At 47.0% G+C, this 27052-nt stretch overlaps 1 pseudogene; it reads left to right on the top strand.

The window, feature by feature from the left end:
- Positions 1–1402: 1402 nt before the first annotated feature.
- On the top strand, positions 1403–3968 carry LOC123056919 (cytochrome c biogenesis CcmF C-terminal-like mitochondrial protein; annotated as a pseudogene).
- Positions 3969–27052: the final 23084 nt, after the last annotated feature.

Here is a 27052-nt window from a genome sequence, read left to right as displayed (position 1 = left end):
CGCCATTCGCTCGGGAGATGGAGCTCGATCCGCCCCAGACCCTGAGGTTGCATATGAGGGGCTGTGGGAACAGCGGCACGCGGGTCGATGTTGACTTTCCTGCCCCTCAGGTCATGTATCTTTGCCGCGGGTGGAAGACCTTCGCTCGTATCCATAGCCTGACGGCGGATCGTTCTCTGTTTCAAATTAATGGAGAACGGCCTGCTCTCTGTCAAGGTCTTTGGAGATCTGGAACTCGCCTGAAGTGCTGCGTGGACAGCTCCTCCGATGATGAAGACCCCTTCTCAAGCGGGAGTGATGAGGAGGACAGCGACAGCGACGACGAGAGCGTCGAGCGAGGGCACGTCGACCTCGTCTCCGACTGACCGCGTCGTCCCTCCCTCCGCCGTGCGCTATGTCGAGGGCCTTCCTCGTCAAGCTCTCCATCGGCGCGTTCCCCGTCTCCTACTTTTTGCCTTCGCCTGCCGGACCTGAGAGGAAAAGGGCAAGAACGTGGAACACCTGGGAGTTTCTAATTGTTTCTTGATAAATTGACTTATTTCTCACAATTCTTCTGGTTATGTCTTCTCCTATTTGTTGGAAGATGAGTACACATCGAGTAATCCGCCCACGAGAGCCCAATCACAAGGGGCTCATACAGAAAGCAATCAGCCCATAGCCCAATATCGAGACCACAACCTATTATTCAAACCACAAAGGATCCGTCTTTCATCGTCCAATCTTCTCGATCGAACATATTGACATCAATACTCCTTTACATGGCCATTCACGTCCCGCAAAGATCAACCACTCGTGCCCGGGATCACTATCCAATCAAAAACCAGACTTCCAGGATCCATCTCACTCAGACCCTTTTGAATGTAGTGGATAACAACGGAGTGGGGCTATCGAATTGATATGTATTCGAATCTTAGGAGCTGGTAATCACTGATATGCTCATATTGGTGACGTTATTGTTGTTGTAATCAAAGAAGCAGTGCCCAAAATGCCTCTAGAAAGATTAGACAGAAGTAAGACGAGCTGTAATTGTACGTACATGTAAAAACTCAAACATGACAACAATATGATAATACGATATGATGAAGGTTGTCATTGATCAAGAAGGAAATCCAAAAGGAACTCGAGTTTTTGGTGCGATCGCTCGGGAATTGAGACTTATGAATTTCACTAAAAGAGTCTCATGAGCTCCTGAGGTATTAAAAATACTAGTAGTAGAGACTATGATATAGTAGGGTATCAGAATATAGATCAATTAGTAGATTGTGTCTGACGCATATACATGAAAAAAGAATAATTATATAATAATAATAAGAAGAATTCGAATCTTAATAAAAGGAAGGGTTCAAATAGCATCTACTAATATTACCGAAAACTTTGTGAAAATACTTCTACGAGAAGGTTTTATTGAAAACGTTCGAAAACCATAGGGAAAGTAACAAATCTTTCTTGGCACGTGCCCCTGCTCCCAGTCTTCGAACTAGTCATTAATGGTCGGCAACATAGGTACCCTTTTTCGGTATGCGTTGCGAACACTTTCATTTTTAGCGTCTCATCTTCTCTGGAGAAGCTCAAATCGAACGGATAGAGCAGATGGTCCAACTACAGAACTTCTTCTTTTTCATTACTTCCATGGTCATGCCCCGCGGCACGGCAACACCCGTACTATTGAAATGGTTTGTTAGTAGAGATGTTCCCACGGGTGCCTCTTCTTCCAATGGTACTATAATTCCTATTCCTATCCCTTTATTCCTTTTTTGGTCTATCTACATTTAAGGAAATTTATACACTCCATGGACAGAGCAAAAAGTGGAGTGTTGGTCAAAGCAAGTCGCCCTATTCTATTACCAGCCAAAATGGAGAGAAGCTCATCCGCTAGAAATGCTTTATTTCATTCATTCCCGCTCTTCATTTCCTTATTATCGAATCCATGGGTGACTTGTCATATTTAGAATCTTTCTGCGATCTCCTCTGTTTACAATTCTTTCGTACTCTCTTCTCTTTACCACGTGATAGGTCAGCGAAGCGTGAGCGGGCGCTCCAAAGTAAAGGCCAAACACTTCGGCCTAAGGGGAATGAGCAACAAAATGACAAGATGAGGTGCCCCGGGCACCCCCATATAGAAAGAAGGGTCGAAGGTTTTGGGCCTATAGCTTTTCCCGCCCCCACCGCTCGTCGAGTGGTGCTTGTTTGTGGGGTGTGCCACCAGAAAGCGGGCTTGAAGCTCTCGCCTTACCAACGAGCCGACTGCTGATGGCTGTTGGTCACGACTACTACAAAAAAGTGAAGATGAATCTTTCTATTTCACATGGAGGAGTGTGCATCTTTATGTTGGGTGTTCTTCTGTCGTGCGACCCAATGGCTTATGTGCGACCTGTGGCCCACGCCTCTTATTCTATTTGTTCAGGGCGGGCGGCGTGAACTCTAATTCGATCCGGGTATTCAATCCCGCCGCTGAGATGCTTAGTTGACTCCTTAACCTTGATAGGAAGATGGCTTATTGCAAAATTCGTGCATAAGGGTAAGGAACTTTGGATGAATTAATGCGAATGGGTGTAAGCCTCGCTGCTCGGAAACACCCAGTGCTGACCACACTGAGAGACATGAAAGCGCAGGTAATGCCAGTTGGCGAAGTGGCATTAAGCATCCCTAGCAGTACGCAAAGATAGGTCGTGATGATATCATCTACGTCCGTACCGCTCCTCGTGGAGTAGATCCGGCATCCAACCAACCCTTTTTTGACAAGGGAACGAGAGAATTCCCACTACCGCTGGTAGGCCAGCCAGGCCGTGAGCGCGGTGGGAACAGGCTTCCCAAAAAGTGAACCCCGGCCCGGGTTAGCATAGAATGGGGGGGGGGCGGCCCTAATGTTGTGTTGGCCGGGTTGCGGGCGGATAAAAGCGGACGTGGGGACTCGGGTCGGGGCACAACGTAACTAAGAGAGCCATTCCATTTAGGGTGAGACAGAATGGGCGGGCACAAGTGGTCTGGTGTCCGAGCCGATTGGTCAAACAACGACTACTGCACATATTATATTAGCCGCCTATCCTAGAATCGACTGGGATGGAGTAGAAAGAACGCAAAGTAGCAAGCAAGGGATGAGCGCTTTGTTGCGCTTGCGCATATGTTTTCTTGCTGGGTCGGTTTGTTTTTGGGGGGTGGGGCAATTAGCTTGCTTCTTCACAAGCTTATCCCCACCCCCTTTCCTGTTCGTCCTGACCGGCAGTAGTTGGGTCTCCCCATCTCTCCTCAACTTCCCCGGTCTTTGGCCCGAGCTGTATGAGGCAGAAACTCGTCCCACGTACGGTTCGGAGGCTGAGCCCCACCCATGCAATAATGGTGCGGCTTAGGTCAACTAATACGAATAAGATACAGTTCACTCAACGATTGCCCTTGGGTCCCGAACTCCATATGGGGAAGGAACGTTGTTGTTTGCGAGGTCTCGATCATTTACATGGACCCACTTCTCATTCCATTTGTGGGAATTTGATGATTTATAACCGCCCCCAACGAGCGAAAGGTTCATGTTTGAACATGATGAATCACTTTGTGCGGACCTGTTGCCCATAAACTTTCCTGCCTCATATGAGAATGGAAAACTGGAAGATTTTCTGCATCGGTGGATGAAGAATCACGAACATAAGAATTTCTGGTTTAGCATGTTCCTAGAAATAAGATACTTTTTTTCCATTCGAGAAACAAGGAGCACGACTGAAGTGGCTATACATACAAATCCATCTACGGATCTATATGCTCCGATTGGAACTGGAAGTTCCAGAACTGGCGGCTGGTATACCACCATAATGAAATTGCCTTTTATTTTTAGTATTTGGATAGGATTTCTGTTGGCTTCATAGGGAGGCTCGCGTAGTTTGTTACGTCAACTCCTAAAGGATAAGTTGCATTGGAATCGAGAAAGTTTCGTTCATAATTGCATAAAAGGAGTCAAAATAGTGGTTGCGGCGCGTTGAGGGTCAACCTTTGATATCGAATAACCTTTCGAGCCTTCCCCAATGGATCTCTATCCTCCTTTGAAACCAATAGAAGTTCACTGACCATCCTTGTCAAACATAACCCAAGGTAGGATCGAGAGGAGAAGAATAGGACTCTTGCTAGTATCATAACCTCTCGATGGGAGAATGGAACCATTAGATTAGTGGAAAGAATAACGAATGGGAAGAAACCAGCCAACTTACCAAGAGGAAGAAATGATGAACACTTTTTGTATTATCTTGAAAGTTTTCATTGGATCTAGAAGTAATCACAACGTCACTTTTCACCGGAGATTTCATGGTAGTTTTTGGAAACTTCAATTGATTAATGAGGTCAAGAGACTATAATTCGAATGATATGTGGAGGGAGCGGGGCGTCTTACCCGCATCAATCGATACCATGGTGTCACATATACACGAAGGTTATTCTTCATTTCATCCCAAATTGGTATACAAAGTCTATAAATATGGTGGGATAGGTATGACTATGCAGGAACATTTCACTCTTGAAAGGCAAGATGCGCTTGGGTATTGTTGTGCCAGGCGCCCACTCATCAATGCTGGTGATTGGCCTTGTATGGATGCCCCATCCCTTTCAGCAGATGTACTAATTTTGAAAGCATTAGTGAATATCTTAATGCGAGAGTTTATATGGGGAAGAAACAATCTTCCGCCTAGATTAACTCATTATAATGAAATGGTGAGTTTCCACGAGGAGTTCTGGGATGGTAAAAGGGGTGTAGATAAAATAGTCTGTGTGGATTTGAGTCATAGTATCCACTATGTTTCTACTCCACGTCTATGGAATACATTAAAATTTCTACACAATCTGGGGGTGATTCGCATATCTTAAAGGAATTTATATCTCTCCCGATATATAATGCCGACACTAACCTCCAAATTCCTCATTTGAATTGTATACCATTGATAGGTGAATTGAGTGACGTGCTCCTACATCTATTTTTTCAACATCAATTCGGTAGGGAGGTCCTGAGCCGGTATGAAGGTGTTCTTTATACAAGATGGGACACCAATGTCCTTCTAGCTTCAACATGCCATGATTCATATCGCCTTGACTGTCGTCAAATTCTGGACATCTTAAGGTACTTGAATCTAAATGGATTTATTTAAGTGATAGAGCGTGGTGGCGGGGGCATGCACGTGAACCCTGAGAAATCTTAGATATTTCTCAGTGCATATGGTGATGTTAGTGTCCCTCAACTAGACGAAGGTGAGACTGACTATGATAGTGAATAATTCAGGGAATTGGATAGAACATTTTTGATAGAGTAACCTATTCATAATAATGATGAGTATCCCTCATCTAGGGAAACATACATGTCCTATTTGAGAAGGAATAACAAAGGTTCAAAGAAAGGGGGAGAAGAGATAGATGGATCTAAACCTGGAATCAAAGGGATTTGCGAAAGGGATTTTGAAGAATCTTACGTCGTTGAGAAAAGTAAAAAGATAGGAAAGGGAAGTAATGTCAAACCTGAAAAAGAATATGGCACGAGAGATTTAATATAGGGAGGAATGAATCGGGTATCAAGTAAACTAAGGCATCAAGGAAAGTAAGACTTGAGGATGGAAGGGAGGAAGGAACCAATAAGCCACCGTTAGTGTACCAGTCATTGGGACATGTGCCGTGTGTTCGGTCTACCTGCCTTTAGTACGACCCGGATGAAAAGATGCATACTTTTCTTAAAGGTTAGGCCAAATGATTCTAAGCTTGAGGACCCATTCTATCCGGGCCTAAATGCTGGAGTTTCAGAATTCACTCTACTTCTTACTGAATTTCGCCGAATATATCCTATGTGCTTAACACATTGGCATCGGCGGCTAAGCTTTCTTTGTAATGGTAAGCCGGGGATCTAATAGTCCACTTCACCCTATCAAACTTGACCTCGATATAGGTTGCTTTTTGATGACTAGTTAATAGAATAGATGATATCTATTATTTTCTACCTCCTCTACCTAGATCTCCTTTTCCTAAGAAGGGAGAGAAGACGGTTCTCCGGGACGGAAGACATCTCTCACTCGTACATATATGGATGGGTTTTCTACCTTAGAAAGGGATGAAACTGAGCAGCAGAGATTGCTAAAATAGCAAAGTGGATCCAGATTATTTCAGAACTCCAACTGAATGATGCTATACTCGAATCTGATTCTGCTGTAGCTTGACAAGGACCTGTGAAAATGCTGATATCTCGAATCCCTATCTTATTAAAGTGGGGTAGCTTTACTGAAGTACTGCAAGAAAAGTATGGAAAAAAGCATAGTCGGTACTTCTTAATGCGGCACGTAAGCTGGTTATCCTGACTAACAATCATGCCTTGCTTGGATTTAGGGATTAGGAATTCTTATTGGGAAAGAGATTGGATTGGCATTCAAGTAGGAGTAGATCCTATTGGTCCAAAGTAGGCATTCTTGTATCAATTAAAGTAGCTATCTTCATGAAATAAGCGCTAAGATTCTAGTTCAAAGATAGGAGCATTAAGCTCTAAATCCAGTCAGTCCAGCTGGAAGTTTCACTAACTACTTAGGGAACTAGGGACCAGACCAGAGTTATGATTGGTGTATTCCATTCCTACCATAATTGAGACTTGCCCTCGCTCGCGGGTGATTCCTTATAGCTTGATCCATGTGATGGCTATTCTCTGCAATGAACCACCACATGTCCATGGACTTCACAGAGAATTGAGTGAATGCACTAAAAACCAAGAAATGACATAGCAAGAATTGAGCAGCTCGAAAAGCCCAGACTTCGTATACAGAAAGTAGAACTAAAAGCAGATGAGTAGAGATTGAATCGAGCATAGAAATAAGAGAGTTTTTTCTTTGCTTAGCACTGTTCGGTTCGTCTTTCTTTACAAGTCAATCTATGCATAATTCTATTTCTTGCAGCACTGAATCCGCTTTTGAAATATAGATCAGGGGGTGGTATTCTTATTCCTTGGATCGCCACTTATGAAACAAAACTAGATATTTCTTATTATTTTATTAGGAGCTGAGCTCCGCATGCGGTTCGATTAAGATGCGACAAAACCTTATCCATTAGTCTTGGCGATGCCAGGGATGGAGGGAGTCATGAGTCGCACAAGCTTATTGCTAAAGCCAAGACATGACATAATAGCTTCTAAGTAATGCCATTGTACCCGCTTTCATCATGCCCAACTCAAAAACCATTTATCCCATACTTCTTCTTTTCTTGTTCCTTCGTATGAATAACAGGAATCCCGGTTCGGATGGTTGACCAACATTATGATTGTGTATGAACTAGGGCTTTGGCTCAACACCTACTGTCTTTCTTGCCCATCCTTTTGTGGTATCGAAGCTATTCATTGAGATCCATAGGTTCACGTTACAACCCACCAATAGTCGATTCCAGAGTGGAAGGCAAAAAAGATAGGACGGGGACCCTTCGGAAGAAGGTATATGCCCGTAGTATCTAGAAAATATTCATGGTTGCAAGAGCGAGGTTATTCATCCTCACCATCATCATCAAATACCGTACTCGCTTTTTCTGCAAGCTTGATTTACGAACTCAACCTTTCGCAGGAAGGAAGTTCCGTATACCATCAAGGAGTCAAACCGCTAGAGGGTCACATATATCTAAATACTAGTTCCAATCATACCAGTACTTACTTCCCTGGAGATACGAGAAAGGGGAAGAAGATGCAATTATGTATCATAAATACTAAGGCCAAGCAGACTAAAAGGGGCTTTTGGATACGAAGAAGGTTTTCACGTCTTGCTTTGGGTGGTATGCTTCCTCACTATTGCTATTCTGCCCTTTCCCGGTAGTCAACCACCAACGAACGCAAGGAGATCTGGACCTGCATGTAATGCCTTTTTTGCCAATACTCTAAAGCAGCTTCCTTACATCAACATGGGATTGCAAAAGGGAGGGAATTGAAAAAGGCGACTCCTCCTTAGTAGGAATAGTAGCTGAGGCTGCTTCAACTCATAACGAAGCTATTCCAGCACATAAGTCCGGGATGATCTGAGGTCGCTGGTCTCACATGGAAGATATAGGAGCCTCCGCTGGATAAACACCAGAACTGGTATCGGCTTATTTTGTTCGTAACAAACAAGCAACCGATTGGGGATTGCCAATAGAAAAAGATACAACCAACCAGCAGCTTTTGGAAACCAGGATCACCCCCATTGTAAAGAGAACACGGCACCCCTTTCCGTAGGGGCTCGCAAAGGTATTATACTGGATGTGCGCAGAGAGCTAATGAAACTCCATTCCTTTTTCTCTATACTCAAGGATCTGCTATAGCTTGCTTTTCCAAGAGTATTGTATTGACCCGATTCCCCAGGAAAGAGTTGATGGCATCTCAACGCAAGAAGGTAGAGAAGAATCCGTAGCGAAGATGTGCCGAGAGCGAGAAAGCATGTCTTCCCTGAGATTATTTATTCCTCTCATTTCTTATATGAATAACTGAAATCAATCCTCACTTGTATTAATTTCATGAGTGAAGAGATAGAGAAACCCTCAATACCGGCACTGCTCCTATCAAAATCAAATAATTGGATTTGTTTCCCCACTTCCTCCATGGGATTCATACATCGGATGAGGATTCCTATAACGGTACAACGGATCAATCCATTCAAATCAATGAAACCATTAGGTACGCCTCGGGATCTACTCTATTTTTAGATTTGCCAATGCCGAGATCCGATGCGAAAGCATAGCGAAGGTTGTTATTCAATAGTTGTTGCCGGTAAAGGAACATCGGAATGGGTATCTTTAGCAAAGCAATTTTGATTGGTTGAATCGTATTGAGTTCCGGTCTCTTATAGGGTCTTCCTTTGTCCTACTTATAGTATCTTTCCTCCAGCCTATAGAAACTCGTGTTTTTATTAACAAACAACACATGCACTTTGTTAGAACTAAAGAAAAGGTTACTCAATCCACTAGTGCAACTGAAGTGAAGGAATTACCTATTCTGAACCTCCACAAGAAAGAGCTCATAACCACTGCTTGTGAACAGTTCTCCTCAACTGAAGGCGCACTACTGTTACTATCAGTCTAGTCTCTCGAGGGCACTCTTTCGATCTCGAACAAACTTACTTCTCTGGAAGAGAGATATTCAGAAAACCCGATTCCAGTCCTGTCTTAAGAACCCGACTCCAAAGAAAGAAAAAAGAAAAGCGGACTAAAAGAGAACAACAAAAGAGAGATCACTTTCGACGATTGAACACCACTTTTATATCCATATTGGAACTGGACTTGAACCTTCATATCTAGATTTCACTCCACTTTCACTTTCATATCAGGAACGTCGACTTGCACTTTCAATAGTGAATTATTCACTTTCCGGAATTGGCTCATATTCACATAGGCCAAGAAAGACGAATAAGACCTTGAACTCCCTATTTCACATATAATCGAGAGACTCATAATATCAGTGCCTTGGGTAAATGCCTACCAAAGGGATAAGATTACCGAACTATTTTCTGTCTTCTTCGCTTCCTAAAATATTTAGGGAACAGGCTGGCTTTCATGTTCATAAGTTCTCTTTGTCACATACATCCATCGCTTTCATCTTTCTTGGCTTACTCAAGTGATCTAATTAATGGGCAAGCCCCACTCAAAGCAATTCAGTCCCAGAGCTCTTTCTTCTAAATGCGGATTCAATAGCACCGGCGACGAAAGCAAATGATATTCAATCCACTTGTCGTCTTGTGTGCCTGCTTCTTTCCGTTCTTTCTCTTCTTTTGCAGAGGTGTGTGTTGCGCCACACATACAAATCATTTTTAGCCAAAGGGACTTTACCACTCGCTTCTGGTTCCAATGGATATGGGTAGATGGATGGAGTCTTCCTTATTGAAGTGGGCAATGCAAGGAGCTCCTCTCGAATAGGCTGATCGGTGATACGTGATTTTGGAATAAAATCTAGACGACTCAGCCCTCTTCTCATCTCAAAGCTCGACCTCTGCCACTAGTACTGCTTCCCTAGCCAAGCCATACTTCTCAGTCTTTGCTTGAATCCATAAAAAACAAATTCCGTTGAGTTTCCTTGTATGGGTTGATTGACCTTGAAGTCCATATATAGATTCCCGTAGTTCATCTCAACTTGACCAACCATTGAGAATGGAACAAATAGGGGAGATGGAATTCTTCTATATTGTCTTTCAACCCTTGCTCTTGCCTTGGCTTCGCCTTCCACCTTCAGCTAAGCACCTAACCCGTGGGACGGGACCTTCGGTCTAGCCTTTGTTCAGGTATGGGACCGACCTGGGATTCTTCCATCCGAGTGAGTACCGCCCTTCTGAATTGGTTTGAGTACGGGACCGACCTTCTCTTCTGTTTGTAATTGGGCTTGCCCTAAACAAAGGAACTTTGGTGTGAGAACCCACCCGAGTTGGTAAATTGTGAGAAATAAAGGAAGTGTGTTTGCCGGGTTTTGTTTGTGCATGGGCGAGGGCCACACAGAGGAACGCGTCCTCGTTATCTTAAGATAAACATGGTATCCCGGCAATAGGCCTTGCCATCCTCCTGCTCTATGGCCCGACTACGCTCACGCTCTTGGCGGAGGTAGGGGCCGAGTAGGATTAGGCCTTTCGCTCGCCCTCTTCCCATCGCACTACAACCAAGTTCCGGTCCAAAGTAGAGTTTTCAGACACGGGACGGAGGGGGCAAGATGGTACGAGAGCGAGCAAAGCCTTATACGTTCAAGGTTTATATGGGTGCATGGAGTGGGGAGAGAAAACTTATCTGACGTCGCAGCCCCCGGCAACCTTGGCCTGCCACGGTTAGATCCTTGTGTCTGCAGCCCCGACAACCTTGGGTTGTCGGGGACGGAGCGCTGACCCGTTCTTTTTCCTCTCAATAGCTCAACAGAAATGTCCATGCACCCTGTGAACCAAAGAAGATGGAAAGGAACAAAGTGACGCACACTCGACCTCTATGCTAGGGGTTAGCCGCTGGTAAGCACTATCAACCCTAACCAAGGGAGACACTTAACCTAGCATGCATGCTAAAAATTAGGGCGCCAGCGCTTCATTTATTTATGCTCAGGGTCTGCGCCTGGCTTTGTATAAAGGGTTACATGCCTTGCCGGCAGGGTTGTACAAAAGGTGGTTTGCCGGGGGCCCCGGCAACCGCGCCTTATGGGTAAAACTTCGAAGATGTTCGGTGTTCCATGAGTTGCTCACTGGAATGCCATATTCAGTCTCCAGGCACTGCGCCAGGCCTAGTGACTTGTATTACCTGATAAGGGCCTTCCCACTTCGGCATCAACTTGTTGGAATTCTTGGCTGACTGAACATGCTGAAGAACAAGGTCGCCTTCCTAAAAGCTTCGGGCATGAACCTTGCGGCTATGGTAGCGGCGCAAGGCTTGCTGGTAGTGCGCTACTCGTACATCCGCCCGAAGACGATCTTCCTCAAGGAGCGTTGCGTCATCTTGCCGCAACTGCTCTTGCTCAAGCTCATCAAAAGCGGGCACTCGAGGTGACCCGTATGTGAGTTCCGTGGGGAGAACTGCTTCTGCCCTGTAAACGAGGGAGAAGGGTGTCTGACCGGTGGCTCGATTTGGCGTCGTTCTGATTGACCAAAAAACCGCCGGCAATTCATCAATCTAGCGTCGTCCGCACCTGCGTATCCTGTCAAAAGTCCTTGTCCGGAGGCCTCGCAACACTTCAGCATTTGCCCTCACAGCCTGGCCGTTGCTCCGTGGATGTGCAACAGAAGCAAAATAGACCTTGCTGCCGAGGTCCTGGATGTACTGCATGAAGGCGTGGCTCGTGAATTGTGTGCTGTTGTCGGTGATGATTCTGTTTGGCACAGCGAAACGGGAGACTAGCCCCTTGAAGAATTTGACAGCTGATTGTGCTGTCACCTTTCTCAATGTCTCCACCTCCGACCACTTCATGAACTTGTCGATTGCAACGTACAAGTACTCAAAGCCCCCGACAACATGGGGAAAGGGGCCCAGTATGTCGAGGCCCCGGACCGAGAATGGCCAAGAGAGAGGGATTGTTTGGAGCGCTTGAGCTGGTTGATGAAGCTTCTTCGAATGGAACTGACACGCTTCACACTTGGTTACTAGTGCCATTGCATCCTGGAGGGCAGTGGGCCAGAAGAAACCTTGCCGGAATGCCTTGCCGACAAGGGCCCTTGACCCTATGTGGGAGCCACATATGCCTTCGTGTATCTCTATCAACAACTCCAGTCCTTCCTCCCGGGGAATGCACTTCAATTTCACACCGTTTGGTCTTTTTCTGTACAGGACGTCGTTGACGAACCGATACATGGCAGACCGACGGGCTACTTTCTCCGCTTCTTCCTGCTCCTCGGGGAGTTCCCTTGTTTGGAGGAATTGGACGGTATGTTGTGCCCTTGCCAGAGCCTGAGGCTCGACGACAAGGACTAAAGGCACTTCCTCTGCCATGGGAGCAGCTATCTCTACAGCTAGGACTTGACGCCCCGCCGGAGTTGGTTGCCCCATGGCTGGCTCAGTGTTCACGGCAACATCCTTGCCGGCGGCTCCTGGGAGTTCGGCGGGAAAGTACTTGCCGGGGCCTGATTTCCTTCTCTTGTTCTTCTCTGTTGATGGTTCAACGGATGGTTGAGTCAGCCGAAGCACAAAAGTACCTGGTTCCACAGGTAGTTTGAAGGTGGTGCGCTTCAACAGGTAGTCAGCGATGTCATTCCCCACTCGGGGAACATGCTCCGCATGTATACCGTCAAAGCGCTCCTCAAGCTTCCTCACCTCATCCATGTAGGCCTCCATCAACGGGCTTTGATAATCTTTGTTGACTTTCCTGACAACAAGCTGCGAATCACCCCTAACGATGAGCTTCTTGATCCTGCGGTCTGCCACGATCCTGAGACTGGCAAGCAACCCCTCGTATTTAGCAGTGTTGTTTGTGGACATCTCCCTGGGAAAGTGCATCTGGATTACATACTTGAGGTGCTCTCCGGTGGGTGCGACGAGCAGCACACCAGCACCGGCGCCTTGCAGCAAGAAAGCCCCGTCAAAGTACATAATCCAGTTGCGACTTGCCTCCTTGCCAGGGAGGGTGGTCTCCTCGATCTCTTCGTCTGGCGTTGAGGTCCACTCGGCAACGAACTTTGCCAAGACTCTGCTCTGGATTGTCAAAGTACTTTCAAACTTCAAACCAAAGCTCGACAGCTCCACGGCCCACTCCACAATCCTCCCGGTTGCGTCTGGGTTATGCAATATCCGTTGCAATGGGAGGCGGGTGACGACGGTGATCTCATGTGCTTGGAAGTAATGACATAGCTTCCTCGAGGCCATAAGGAGGCCGAAGAGAAATTTCTGCACACCGGAGTACCTTGACCTAGCCCCCTGCAAGAGGGAGCTGACAAAGTAAACCGGGTGCTGCATCATTTTCTTCTTCTACATCACTTTGTCTGGTTGCACAGGCCCTGCCCCACTAGCGTCTGACCCTTCCGGGGGCCTTGCCTCTTTGTCGACCTCCCTCTGCGCTACTAGTGCGGCACTGACCACTTGGTTCGTTGCCGCCAGGTATAGCAACAACGGTTCTTGTGGTTTGGGCGCAACCAATATCGGTGTAGAGGAGAGGTATTTCTTCAAATCCTGCAGCGCTGCTTCGGCCTCTAGGTCCATTCCATGGGCCCGCCTTTTTCAAGATTTTGAAAAGGGAAGGGCACGCTTAGCAGATCTGGAGATGAATCTGCTCATGGCGGCAACGCAACCAGTGAGCCGACACACGTCGTTGATCCGCTTGGGTGCCCTTATCTGCTCAATAACCTTGATCTTGTATGGATTCGCCTCGATCCCACGCTGTGACACAAAGAACCTGAGAAGTTTTCCAGACAGAACACCGAAGACACACTTCTTAGGGTTCAACTTGAGGTTGATCTTGCGCAGATTCGCAAACGTCTCTTCCAAATCTTGTACAAGTGTCGCCCTGTCTTTGGTTTTGACCACTATGTCATCCATATAAGCTTCCTTATTTCTATGTAGCTGGGGCTCAAAACCAATCTGGACTGCCCTTGCAAACGTCGAGCCAGCACTCTTCAACCCAAAAGGCATCCGTAAAAAGCAATACGTGCCACATGGGGTGATGAACGTTGTCTTCTCTTCGTCTTCTCTCGCCATGAAGATTTGGTGGTACCCCGAGTAGGCGTCAAGGAATGATAACAGATCACACCCGGCCGTGGAGTCAACAATCTGGTCAATGCGCAGCAACGGGAAAGGGTCCTTGGGACAAGCCTTATTGATATCTGTGTAGTCAATACACAACCTCCACTTCCCATTCGCCTTGCGCACCACCACCGGATTGGCCAACCACGTCGGATGGAGTACTCCTCTCACCAAGCCTGCCGCTTACAACTTCCTGATCTCCTCCGTAATGAACTCCTGTCATTCCAAAGCTTGCTTCCTGACCTTCTGCTTGACGGGTTGCGCATGAGGACAGATAGCAAGATGGTGCTCAATCACCTCCCTGGGAACGCCGGGGATGTCAGATGCTTGCCATGCAAACACATCGACATTCGCCCGCAGGAAGGTGATGAGCGCGCTTTCCTATTTGCTGTCTAGGGTGGAGCTTATGGTGAAAGCCCCTCCCGTGCCATCCTCCTCGACGGACACCCTCTTGGTCTCTGGTGGCGCAGCTCTGGATTTCTTGCTCTTGCCAGTGGAGCTCTCTGGCACGTCCTCGACGGGAGCACAACACTCCAAAGAGGTGCGCTTGCTAGAGTGGGTGCAAGAGGTCTTGCCAGTCTTCTTCCCTACCAGGGCTCCAGTGGCAGGAGCGAGTGCCTTGGCGACAGTCGCTGCAACTGCTTCCCGGTAGAGTTGGTCGACGCAGATCAGTACATCCTTCTTGTCGGAGGGGACGGTGATGATGGTCATTGGCCCCGGCATCTTCAGCGTTTTGTAGGCGTAATGCGACGCCGCCATGAACTTGGCTAGTGCCCGGCGGTCGAGAATCCCATTGTAGGGCAAGGGGATCTCAGCTACATCGAAAACAATCCTCTCCGTCCTATAGTTTAACTTGCCTCCAAACGTCACGGGCAGCGTGACCTTACCCTTCGGCTAACTCCTCCCCGGGTTGACCCCTTGAAACGTGCCCGTCTCTTCGAGGTCTCCATCAGGAATCTGCAGCCTTTTGATCATGACGGGCGAGATCAAGTTCAGACCGGCCCCGCCGTCAACTAGCATCTTCGTCACCTTGAGGTTGCATATTGTTGGGGAGACCAACAACGGCAAACACCCGACCGCAGTTGTGCGATCAGGGTGGTCCTCGGCGTTGAAAATGATAGGCGTGTTGGACCATTTCAGTGGCCTCTGAGCATCGAGTGATGGTTCCGTTGCTGTGATCTCACGCGCCCACTGCTTGAGCTGGCGGTGAGAAGTGTGCAGCGAGGCGCCACCATCAACATACATGGCCTCCGTAGCCTTCTCGAACTCGTTCTCACCGGACTCGCCATCTTCGTCATGATCATCATCTCCTTGCTTCTTGTCGCGGCCCTGAGCGGGCCTCTCTTGCTGATTATCCTTTCCGCGGCGGCCTCCTTGGCCGCCACACTTCTTGCCAGACCCCTCAGCACCATCCCATCCCTTCTCCTTGTCCCGCCTCTCATACTCAGCTTTTGCTTCTCAGCAAGCAGCTCGACTTGCCGGCAGTTCTAGAGGTCGTGGCCCTTGGTGCGGTGGATCTGGCAATATTGATTGTCGGAGCCTCTTGGCTTGTCGGCAACAGCCAAGGCTCGGCAAGTGGCGCACCCGGCAATTTCTTTGCTGGGGTCGTCTACCTTGGCCTTCTTGGCAGTGCCGGTGTCCTCGGATCCCTGAACGACAAGAACGGTCTTGCGCTTGCGCTTCCTATTGCGGCGCTGACCCTTCTCCGTCGGGGTGGCTGTGTCTTTGTCAGTGGTCGGTTTCCGCGCCGGCGTCCTCGCCGGGGTACCTCCTCCCCTCTTCAGCCCGAGCGCACCTATTGGCCAGAACAGAAAGTTCGGCCACATCTTTGACCTTGTTGATCGCCAGCTCTTCACGCATCTTGCGGTTGCGCACATTCCGATGGAATGCGCTGATCATGGTGGCGGGATGAACATCTGGGATGTTGTATTGCACCCGGCTGAACCTCTGTATGTACTTGCGCAGGGTTTCACCTTCCTTCTGGGGGATGATATGCAAATCGCTCGCCTGGCCATGAGCTTGGTGGCCTCTGGTAAAGGCGCCAACGAACTCATGGCACAAGTCCGACCAAGAAGAAATGGAATCCGCCGGCAAGTGCTTCAGCCATGACATGACATTGGGTTTGAGTGCCAGCGGGAAGTAATTGGCAAGCACCTTGTCGTCGCGGGCTCCAGCAACTTGCATTGCGATAGTGTAGATGCTGAGGAACTCTGACGGGTGGGTCTTGCCGCTGTACTTCTCGCCAACGTCTGGCTTGAACGTGCGGTGGGAGGGCCACTGGAACTGCCGCAGCTCATGGGTAAAGGCCGGGCAACCCACCTCGTAGGGTAGGTCGCCAGAGCCGCCCGGTGCTGGGTGGTCCATAGTGGGCCCCGCCCGCCTATCTAACTGGTGGCGTGCATTGCACCGGCGCTCGATGGTGGTTCGAGCGTCTTCACGGGCTTGCTCCCGAAGAACTTGGCACTGATCGCGGTGGGTCCGTGGGTCGGACGACGCTATGGAAATGTTATCACAAGCGTCGTCACGACGGATCAACACCCGCGGTGGCTGGCGTGGAGGAGGACAGTGCACCATGGCTGCAGCGCCCCTGATCCTTCCACCACTAGCATGCGGTGGCTTGATGGAGCGCCAGCCAGAGGGCCCCGTCAGTCGTGGCTCATCTTTGTTAGCAACGCCGATGAGGTTTCGGATGGTGGCTCTCCACTCATCGAGTTTTTCCGCAGCAGGAGGAAAGTCAAGGAGCAACTACGCGCGTGCCAAGGCTTCTGCTGGCGTGGGTGGTGGCGAACGTTGCGTGGATCGTGATGCGCTCTGGCTTCTAACCACGTTAGAAGGAGATCTATCACGGCCTGGCGGCTGTACGCCATTTTCACCAGCGCCTCGGCGCGCGTGCTGGCCTTCTACGTCCCATGAATGATGCACGAGACTCTTCCCACGACGGTGCGTAGGGTCACCAGCGTGGTGAAGCTGCTCGTCGCGCACAATCTGGGAAGAGCGCGTCGGGGGCGCCGGTGTAGGCGCCTCGGAAGTCGCCGCGCCGCCCGTGGGTGGCACGCCGCCGCCCCTGGAGGGCCCCGCGCCGCCTGCGGGGGGCCTGGCTCCGTCTTTGGATTTGGTGGCGTGTGGCCCGTTGTCTCGCGCACGAACAACGCCGCTCGCCAGACTTTGGCTGCCAGACTGATGCGGGTGTTCGCGAGCCGCGCCTCGGCTTCCGTCCGTGACCGCCCCACCACTCGCCCGTACTGGTATGGGCCGTTCGGCCTCCGACGAACCGATCGTTGTGATCGTCTTCTTCTTGGGAGCCATGTCGATGAAGAACTGCTAAACTAACTGCTAGACCAGATTCTCACAACTGCGCACCCCCTACCTGGCGCGCTAGAGATGTCGGTGGGAAACGACACCTATGGGGTCACTGGGTTCCCTTCTACGGTTGGCGGGTGCAGGGTTGTGCAAAGAGCGGGTCTGGCGGTCAGCACACAAATCGTTTACCCAGGTACGGGTCGCGGAGACGCATAAAACCCTAGTCCTGCTTTGATGTATATTTGGGTGTTCTTGTGTTCTCGAACTAGCTGCGGCGGTTCTCTAGTCCAGAAGATCCGAATCCCCCTCCAATACGCCTCGGGCCTCCTTTTATAGACAAAAAGGGGTCGCCACAGTGGCACACAGGAGGTGGAAAGGTGTACAGGGGCTGAGTCTATCTCCTGGCATCATCGGACAACCGCATTTAAATGCGCTGCTGATGTGCCCATCTTGCTTTATTGGGGACGGCAAAGAAGGTCGTCCCAGCTGTTGTCGCCTCGCCTGGCTCCGACGCGCGTCCAAGCTGATGAGGCATTGTAGCGCCACGTTGGCTGGCTGCTGGGCTGGCGCGGTGGTGGAGCCTTCACGAAGATCTGCATGCCACCACACAGGTGCTTGCTGAGTTGGTGTAGAGGCCCCGTGCGGCCACGCAGATGCCTGCCTAGCTGGTCGAGCTGGCAGCTGTATGGAAGCGGCGGTGGAGTCTTGGCAGACGCGAGCCTGGCTGCGATCCCGCAGGCGTCCTCGGCAAGGGTCTCGCCGCGCCACCGCGGTCGTCCCCGGCAAGGATCTTGCCGGGGGTCTCGTGGATTTCCTTGGCAAGGATCTCGGCAAGGATCGTCGTCTTCTGGTTTCCATCTGATCTTTTGTATCTATGATCTCTACAAAGATCCGCATGCCACCACGGAGGTGCCTCCCGAGCCTTGGTTCCAATATGGTTGATGGTGTTGGAACCCCTTGGGCTCAAGGGTGGCGCGCTCTGCTGGCATCAGGCAAGTTGCCCCGGCAAGGATCTTGCCGAGGCTGCGGAAGCCACCCTGGCAAGGGTCTTGCCGGGGGAGTCCACCTCGCCCTCTTGCTCTCTTTGCACCTCTGGTCTTGGCATTGCTTTGGTGGTCTTGTGCTCTGGCTTCCCTCCTCTGCCCTGCTTAGAGTGGCCGTGGGCGCGGCCCTGACTGCCCGTGCACAAGTAAATGGGTGCACAAGGAGAGCCCCTACTTTTGCACACCAACACACTTAGTTCTAAATTATTTGCTAATTCGATCGTTTGTGACCCATGCATCGAATCTGCACTACATTGTACAGTTAGTTGTTCAACTGTGCTAGGCCCAAGTGCACCATGTGGCAAAGTATCTAACATTATGGACCCATCACGCATCGGCTTTTCTAATATAAAAAACATTCCTTTACGAATGTGATAACCGGATGCTTGTTGTGCTAAACAATTTGCTCTAGAATTTTCTTCTCTAGGTATATGATGGATAGTAAACATATCTAGAGACTTAATTATGTCTAAACATCGGTCCAAATAACTATTTAATAACCCATCAAAACATTGAAATTCGCCTTTAATTTGTTGTACTATCAGAAGCGAATCACCAAAAGCATCTACATCCTTTACGCCCATATCAACTAAAGTTTGTAAACCAAACAGTAAAGCTTCATACTCAGCTTGGTTATTAGTGCAAGGATATTCCAAACGGACTGAAGTATCATAAACAACATTATTAGGTGAAACTAAAACATTACCGACGCCTTGCCCGTCCCTACAAACCGATCCATCAAAATAAAGCTTCCATGGACACACACTAACATAATTAATATTTTCATCATCTTTAATCCTATGATCAATAATGAAATCGGTGATAACTTGACCCTTCATAGCACGCAACGATTCATATGTTAAATCATATTCTACTAGTGCGTAAGCCCACTTTCTAATCCTACCACTAAGAATCGGTTGTTGCAACATATACTTAATGACATCAGCCTGACAAGCTACTACACATGTACTAGAAAGAAGATAAGGCCGAAACTTGGTACATGCATAGTATAAAGATAAGCATAAATTTTCAATAAACACATACCGACTTTCGGCGTCGAGCAAACGACGGCTTAAGTATGCAATGATGTATCCTTTGCCGCTGACCTCTTGCGCCAACACCGCACCGATCACCCTATCCTCTACATCAATGTACAGCCTGAACGGTGCACCAGACTTGGGCACCCGCAATATTGGAGGATTTGACAAGCATCGCTTTATATTATTGAAAGCATCTCGTTGCTCTGCCCCCGAAATAAATTCAGCCTCATTCTTTAGCCGAAGTAGAGGAACAAACGATTCAATTTTCCCTGCCAGGTTAGATATGAATCGTCTCAAGTAATTAATTTTTCCTAACAATTTTTGCACATCCCTTTTACACGTGGGTTCCTCCAAATTTCTAATTGCCTCCACTTTCTTAGGGTCAATCTCTATGCCATTTTAATGAATTATGAAGCCTAAAAACTTACCAGCCGACACGCCAAAAGCACATTTGAGTGGGTTCATTTTTAATCCATAGTGGCGCATCCTTTCAAAAGCTAATCTTAAATCGGCTAAATGATGATCAAACCCATCCGATTTAACAACTATGTCATCAATATATATTTCTAGTACAATGCCTAAAAGATCATGAAAAATTAAATTCATAGCTTGTTGGTATGTAGCACCGACATTTTTCAACCCAAATGTCATAACGACCCACTCAAACAAACCAACAAAACCTGGGCAACGAAAAGCAGTCTTAGACATATCTTGTTCGGCCATAAATATTTGATTATAACCCACACTACCATCTAAAAAGCTAATCACTTTATGTCCTGATGCATCATTAATAAACATGTCTGCTATAGGCACAGGATATTCATCTTTCGGAGTAGCCTTATTCAAATCTCTAAAATCAACACATATTCTAATATTATCAATATTTTTCTTTTCCACAGGCACAATATTAGAATCCCAATCTGCATATCTACACGGCCGAATAAACTTAGCTTTTAACAACCGATCAACTTCTTCCTTGATGCGGTCATATAAATTAGGATTGAAAGTTCTACGAGGTTGTTTATGCGGCCTAAAACCAGATTTTATAGGTAATCTATGCTCTACCAAATCTCTACTCAAACCGGGCATCTCAGTATAATTCCAACAAAGCAATCAACAAATTCTTTAAGTAATAAGCATACCTTACTTTTCTGATCTGCTTTCAAGCTAGCTTTTATAAATGTAGGCCTCAGGATACTTCCATCACCAATATCAATTTCTTCAAGTAGATCAGTTGATGAGAATCCTTGTCCAAGATTTTCCATGTCATCAAAATCTTCAATTGTTTCATGCATATCGCTCTTTCCGAAACGATACTCCTCCGTGCGTCTTTGTAGCCACTTAATACTATCGTCTTTATTCATCATTTATATAGACAAATCATTAAGCCGAGCTATGTCAGCCGGCTATGCATTTATAGGTACTAAACCATCTCTACCAATACTGATATAATCATAATATGATAAATTCCTACCAGTCAAACATCGCATGTCACCGTGTTGCCAATCAACCGACGCCTCCGTCAAAGCAATGCAAGAAGAATTGTCTGCCTCAATCACCTCGACATCATCATTAATCCACTGAATTAAGCATTGATGAAGAGTAGAAGAGATGCAACAATTTGGATGAATCCAGTCCCGTCCCAAAAGAATATTATACCGACCTTTGACATCGACAACAAAAAAAGTAGTCAGCAACGTTTTGCTTCCAACTATGAGCTCCATAGAAATAACACCCTTAGACTCGGACAATTGTCCTGAGAACCCACTAAGTCCCATGTTGGTCTTCATTAACTCACTCTCTTTTCGATTCAGTTTAGAAAATACCAAAAGGGAATAATATTAACACCTGCATCGCCATCAACAAGCATGCGGCCAATAGGCTTACCATCAATATGACCTCTGATAAATAATGGCTTTAGGTGCTGACCATGCTTCTCTAGTTTCTCAAAGCGAGGTTAGTCATCCTCACCATCACCATCAAATACCGGTACTCGCTTTTTCTACAAGCTTGATTTACGAACTCGACCTTTCGCAGGAAGGAAGTTCTGTATACCATCAACGGAGTTAAACCGCTAGAGGGTCACATATATCTAGCATTCTTTGGGCCAAGAACAAGTTCAGGAATTTCTACCTCGGGCGCACGAAATTCAGCAGGCAATGCGAACACCATATTAACATCCATATCAGTTGGTGCATCTTTATCATTCTCTGCATTTTCTGCAATAATGGTGTCATCTGTATTTTTATTTTCCTCTGCTGCGATGCGCTTCTCCTTCCAAGTCTTTGTAGGCATAATTGGTTTATCCTGATTGAATCATCTATCGCGCTTCTTCTCAACTATCTCCTCCTTTATTTCCAATGTCCGTAGTCGTTGTACATGTCGTTTCTGAGTGTGGGTAAGTCCATTCGGGCACCACTGCGGTGTTGGTATAGTCCCTGGCGCGACAGACTTAATTTGGCTGCCCCCGGGGTCCTTCGGTCTATACTGACGTACTTCTGTTTTTCTGGCAAAATTTTTATCTCTGGCCAAAAAACTTCTCTGCTGATCATATACGGTACTGGAATTAAACCCCTGGCCGCGTACATTGCCTGAGTCCCATCGTGTAGATGTACTAGTATTATACTTGAAACTCCTCGGAGGAAAACTCTTGGACGTTCCTGTGCAACAATTCTTTATGATCAAATCAACTTGTGTGCTAGCCGATTTAGGCTTCTGAATAGTACGTGAGGATATAGCATCTGGCCGTGCATGCGGGTCATGCCCAGAATTAGTTTGATTTTCAAATTGATTAGATTGGCCGGCTTGCCGCAACTTCACACCATTACTTTTCTCCTCTGTACCAACAAATTCTTTTGAGACACTGCTTATTCCTGTACAATTGACAACACCTTCATCTGACTGGTGTTCTGCTATTTACAGACCATGGACAACATCTAAATCATCTGCACTTTTTCTGGGTTTAGGATCGGCACGTTTCACCGGCATCCATACACGCTTGTAGTCGCCCTTATAGTTGTTGCGCTCTGCACTGCGTACTGGTGATCGACCTCCTCGAATCTCGAGGGTGTTATGTGATCTAGCCTCCTCACTGAAACGAGCCCTTTTCTTATGTACGTTTGGTCTGAACATAGGCCTCGGCAGGATCCATCTCAGCTGAAAATAACCTGCTGGCCCTGTAGGATATGGCGCCCAAGGATTAAACCCCAATGGAGGAAACTGCAAATACATAGGAGGTGCACAACCCCAATATGTTGGCTCCATTGCAAAATACGGCTATTGGTCATATGCACTTCCTTGCCATTGCTCATGACTGTGAGGTCCAGAAGGAGATCTAGGACGCTTATTACCTCCGAGCCGATTAAACACATTGTTGGTCTTGCGTGAGGTATATTTTTCCAACAACATGCTAACTATCGGCTTTGACCTTGGAGCTTGTCTCCTTCCTCCTTGACTTTGCACACTCCTATTTCTGGATTTTTTGGTTTGATCATCCTTGGAGGGGCACTGTTATCAACAACATTTTTCTCTCTTGCGGATTCGGCCTGATCCGACCGAATAAGCATTTTTTTACTCTCAAGCTCGACCACATTGGTAGGAAAAGGGTCGTTGTCGAGCTTTATCTTAGAACCTTCTGTAGACGTTAATCGTCCTTCATTGATGGCTGATTGCACCTGTCGACGAAATATGTTACAATCATTAGTAGCATGAGAAAAATAATTGTGCCACTTACAATAAGCTCTTCTACCCAATTCTTCTGGAGGTGGAATGACATGACCCTCCCTCACTCTAATTAATTTATTTTGCAGTAACATATCTTCTATCACACTTGCTTACATCAAAAGTATATTTAATTTCGTCTCTTCTAGCAGGTGTAGGTTTCAAGGTAGAACATGCAAATGGTTTTGACTTTGGCGCTTGAACCCATTCGGCGACACATATGTTAACATCATCCTCATTAGCCGAATCACTATCATAATTTAAGGCATTAACCACATGGTTATCCTTCTCTTTATTTCCATTTCCTTTAAACTGGTTGTATTGTTTAATTTCCTTAGCCCGGTTTTCCTGCGCCAAAGCCTTCTGCAAAACTTGATTAACATCTAAAAATTCTTGCCCTTCTAGTTTATCCTTAATATGAGCGAGTAGACCCGAAAAGGCAAGATCGGCTATGTCCTTTTCGGCTATGGTCAAGCTGAAACATCGGTTTTTGACATCCCTAAACCTCCTAATATTAGAAACCCAAAGTTATGTTTCACCGCTATAAAAATACTCATGAAATTTTTGCTCCAATTGTGCCCATGTGGAAACAGAATTAGGAGCCAACGATGTAAACCAAGTAAATGCAGTACCGGATAAAGATAAAGGAAATAGTTTTAATCTAAAAACGTCCGATGTACCAACCTCGCTGCATTGTGCTAAAAATTGTCCTACATGCTCAAAATAGATCTACCATCTTCCCCCGTAAATTTAACAAAATCTGGAATTCCAAAACCATGAGGATATGGTGTCGAATCAAAGTAATCAGGGTATGGTTTTTGATATGCACGTGCTCTACCCTTAGGTTAAACCAAATTCTCTAAGTATATTAGCAAGCTGATCCTTAAAATTATCATTGGGCTGTAGAGAACTGGCTTGTGGAGCAGATGGAACACAAGCACGTGGTGGAAATTCCGGCAAAGAAATTGGAGCATGCGTAGTTTGCAACGGAGACCCACTAAAATATGAATCAGGTACTAGCCCATACGGAACCCCGGTACCGACAGACGGCAGTGGCGGCATACTATATGCCACTATCCGATAACTAGGCTGCTGCATATTAGAATTAAACCCAAAACTTCGGTTATTGCTATTGTGATTTTCTGGAAACGAAGTCGAAACAATAGGAGCAGTAGTACTAGGAACAAAATTATTAGCCGAACTACCAACATAGTCCCGGCCATCTAGAATATTGTTTAAAGGGGCGTGAGGCTGCATAGCATTAGCCGATGCACTAGGCGTATGTATATTACTTGGCAAGTTGTTAAATCTGCTACTGTCTGGTGGCATCGGTCTTTTTCCAGAATACTCATCATTAACTTGCAGCACTAATGAGCGTACATGACCAGGTAGACAATTTTCAAGATCTTTATTAAACTGCTCCTTAAATTCTTCAAGTCTATTAACTACTGCTCGAGTAATTCTACGTGTCGTATTTTCCATATCAGACCCATATTTACTAGCTACGGACACATCAATTAGATGAGCAATTTCTTCAGTTGAGTTTTTTACCTGAGCATTGGAAGGGCTCGGAACTACCTTTTTGACGACGCCGTTCCTCGTCTTCGGGTATCCAGCCAACTTTAGCTTCAACCTCTTAACATTTTCTTTCTCAAGCTCCTCTTCAAGCTCGCGCCAAACATCTTCGACAGATCGTCGAGTGTGATGGCGATGACGTTCTCCGGGTCGATGTCGCTCCTGTTCTTGGACTCGGTACTCATCATGTAGCTTTTCTTCTTCTCGTTCCCCAACGGAGTCACCAATTGTGTTGGCACGCGAAATCGCGGTGCAACACCAGGATACCCATGGTGCTTTCGTGACGATGAACGATTGCTTTCCGAGCAAAGCAACAAAGATCCCCTCGCTTTCGTAGAGGAGGGACGACCGCTTTTCAGCGCAAAATGACAAAGATCTCCAAACCCTAGGGCTGCTAGGGCTTGTCAGGAGAAGAATGATGGAAAATAGACGTACGTGAAAAAAAGTAATATTTGTATTGATAGATCGATTGCTGTTCTCTTCAATCGGCCACGGCCTTACATATATCTGGCACGCTGGACTTGGTGTATAAGATTACAACTCTGAAGCTAAAACCGATGGGGACTAGCCATTCTTGATTCGGTTACCGTGTAGCATACGTCTATAAAAAATATACTTGCCAATCTAAGTGCGTAGCATATCTAGGCCATATCCACGTATATGCACTCTTGTATATATGAATAAAGTATTCCGTCCATGTCACCATCACACTAAATATAGTGGCTAAGCATATGTATAAATACCTTGAGCCCACAAAAAAATTAAATATTCTGGCAACGTCAGGAATCAAACTGGATAATGGCCATCAGGACTAAGCACACTTCTTCATATACGTAAATATATATCACTTGCATGCATCACGCCCATGGTCCAGTATAGCATATGATTCTTCTTAGGACTTGTATCTTCACCTTCCATGAATTTTCCTGTGGAAATACTTCAACAATGCATTAACCGATTAGCTTGATAAATCATTGATTTAATTTGGCTCATCACATACTAAGTAGCCAAATTATACCATCAACAGTGTGTCCCCCCATATGGGCTGGCTAAATTGGAGAAGGAAAGAGGAAGAAGGAGAGGGAAAAGGGAATATGATTCCCCCTTCCCCTCTTCCTTTCCTACTCCGAATAGGAATAGGAAAGGGGAGAGGCCGAATCGGGAGGACCCCAAGTAGGATTCCTCCTACTTGGTGTTGGGAAACATAGTATTTCGAAAAATTTACCCACAATCACGCAAGATCTATCTAGGAGATGCATAGCAATGAGTGGGGAGAGTGTGTCTACGTACCCTCATAGACCGAAAGCGGAAGCGTTTAGTAACACAGTTGATTTAGTCAAACGTCTTCGCGATCCAACCGATCCAAGTATCGAACGTACGGCACCTCCGCGATCTGCACACGTTCAGCTCGGTGACGTCCCTCAAACTGTTGATCCAGTTGATGCTGAGAGAGAGTTCCGTCAGCACGACGGCGTGGTGACGGTGATGATGAAGTTACCGACGCAGGGCTTCGCCTAAGCACTACAATGATATGACCGAGGTGTGTAACCATGGAGGGGGGCACCGCACACGGCTAAAATATCAACTTGTGTATATATGGGTGCCCCCTGGCCACGTATATAAAGGAGGGGAGGGAAGAGGTGGCCGACACTAAGGGGGTGCGCCAAGTGTGGGGAATGCTACTAGGACTCCCTAGTCCAAGTAGGATTCCCCTCATCTTTCCTATTCCTAGTAGGAGAAGGAGGGACGGGCAAGGAGGAGAGAAGGAAAGAGGGGAGGGCCCCCAACCCTAACCCAATCCTCATTGGGTTTGGGGGGGCGCCACTCCTTGGCCGGCCTCCTCTCTTCCGGTAACCCCCTGTACTCCGAAACTCATCCAAAATGACCCGAACCATTCTCATGTCCGAATGTAACACTCTAATATATGAATCTTTATGTCTCGACCATTTCTAGACTCCTCGTCATGTCCATGATCTCATCCGGGACTCCAAACAACCTTCGGTCATCAAATCACATAACTTATAATACAAATCGTCATCGAACGCGTGCTGTCCCTACGGCTTCGGGAACTATGTAGACATGACCGAGACATATCTCTGGTCAATAACCAATAGCAGAACCTAGATTATCATATTGGTTCCTACATATTCTTCGAAGATCTTTATCGGTCCAACCGCATTACAACATACGTTGTTCCCTTTGTCATCGGTATGTTACTTGCCTGAGATTCAATCA

The sequence above is a fragment of the Triticum aestivum genome, chromosome 3A, assembly GCF_018294505.1.
Source record: "Triticum aestivum cultivar Chinese Spring chromosome 3A, IWGSC CS RefSeq v2.1, whole genome shotgun sequence".
Lineage (NCBI taxonomy): Eukaryota > Viridiplantae > Streptophyta > Magnoliopsida > Poales > Poaceae > Triticum > Triticum aestivum.
The sequence above is the reverse complement of the archived record's forward strand: the minus strand, read 5'-3'. Positions and strand labels throughout refer to the sequence as shown.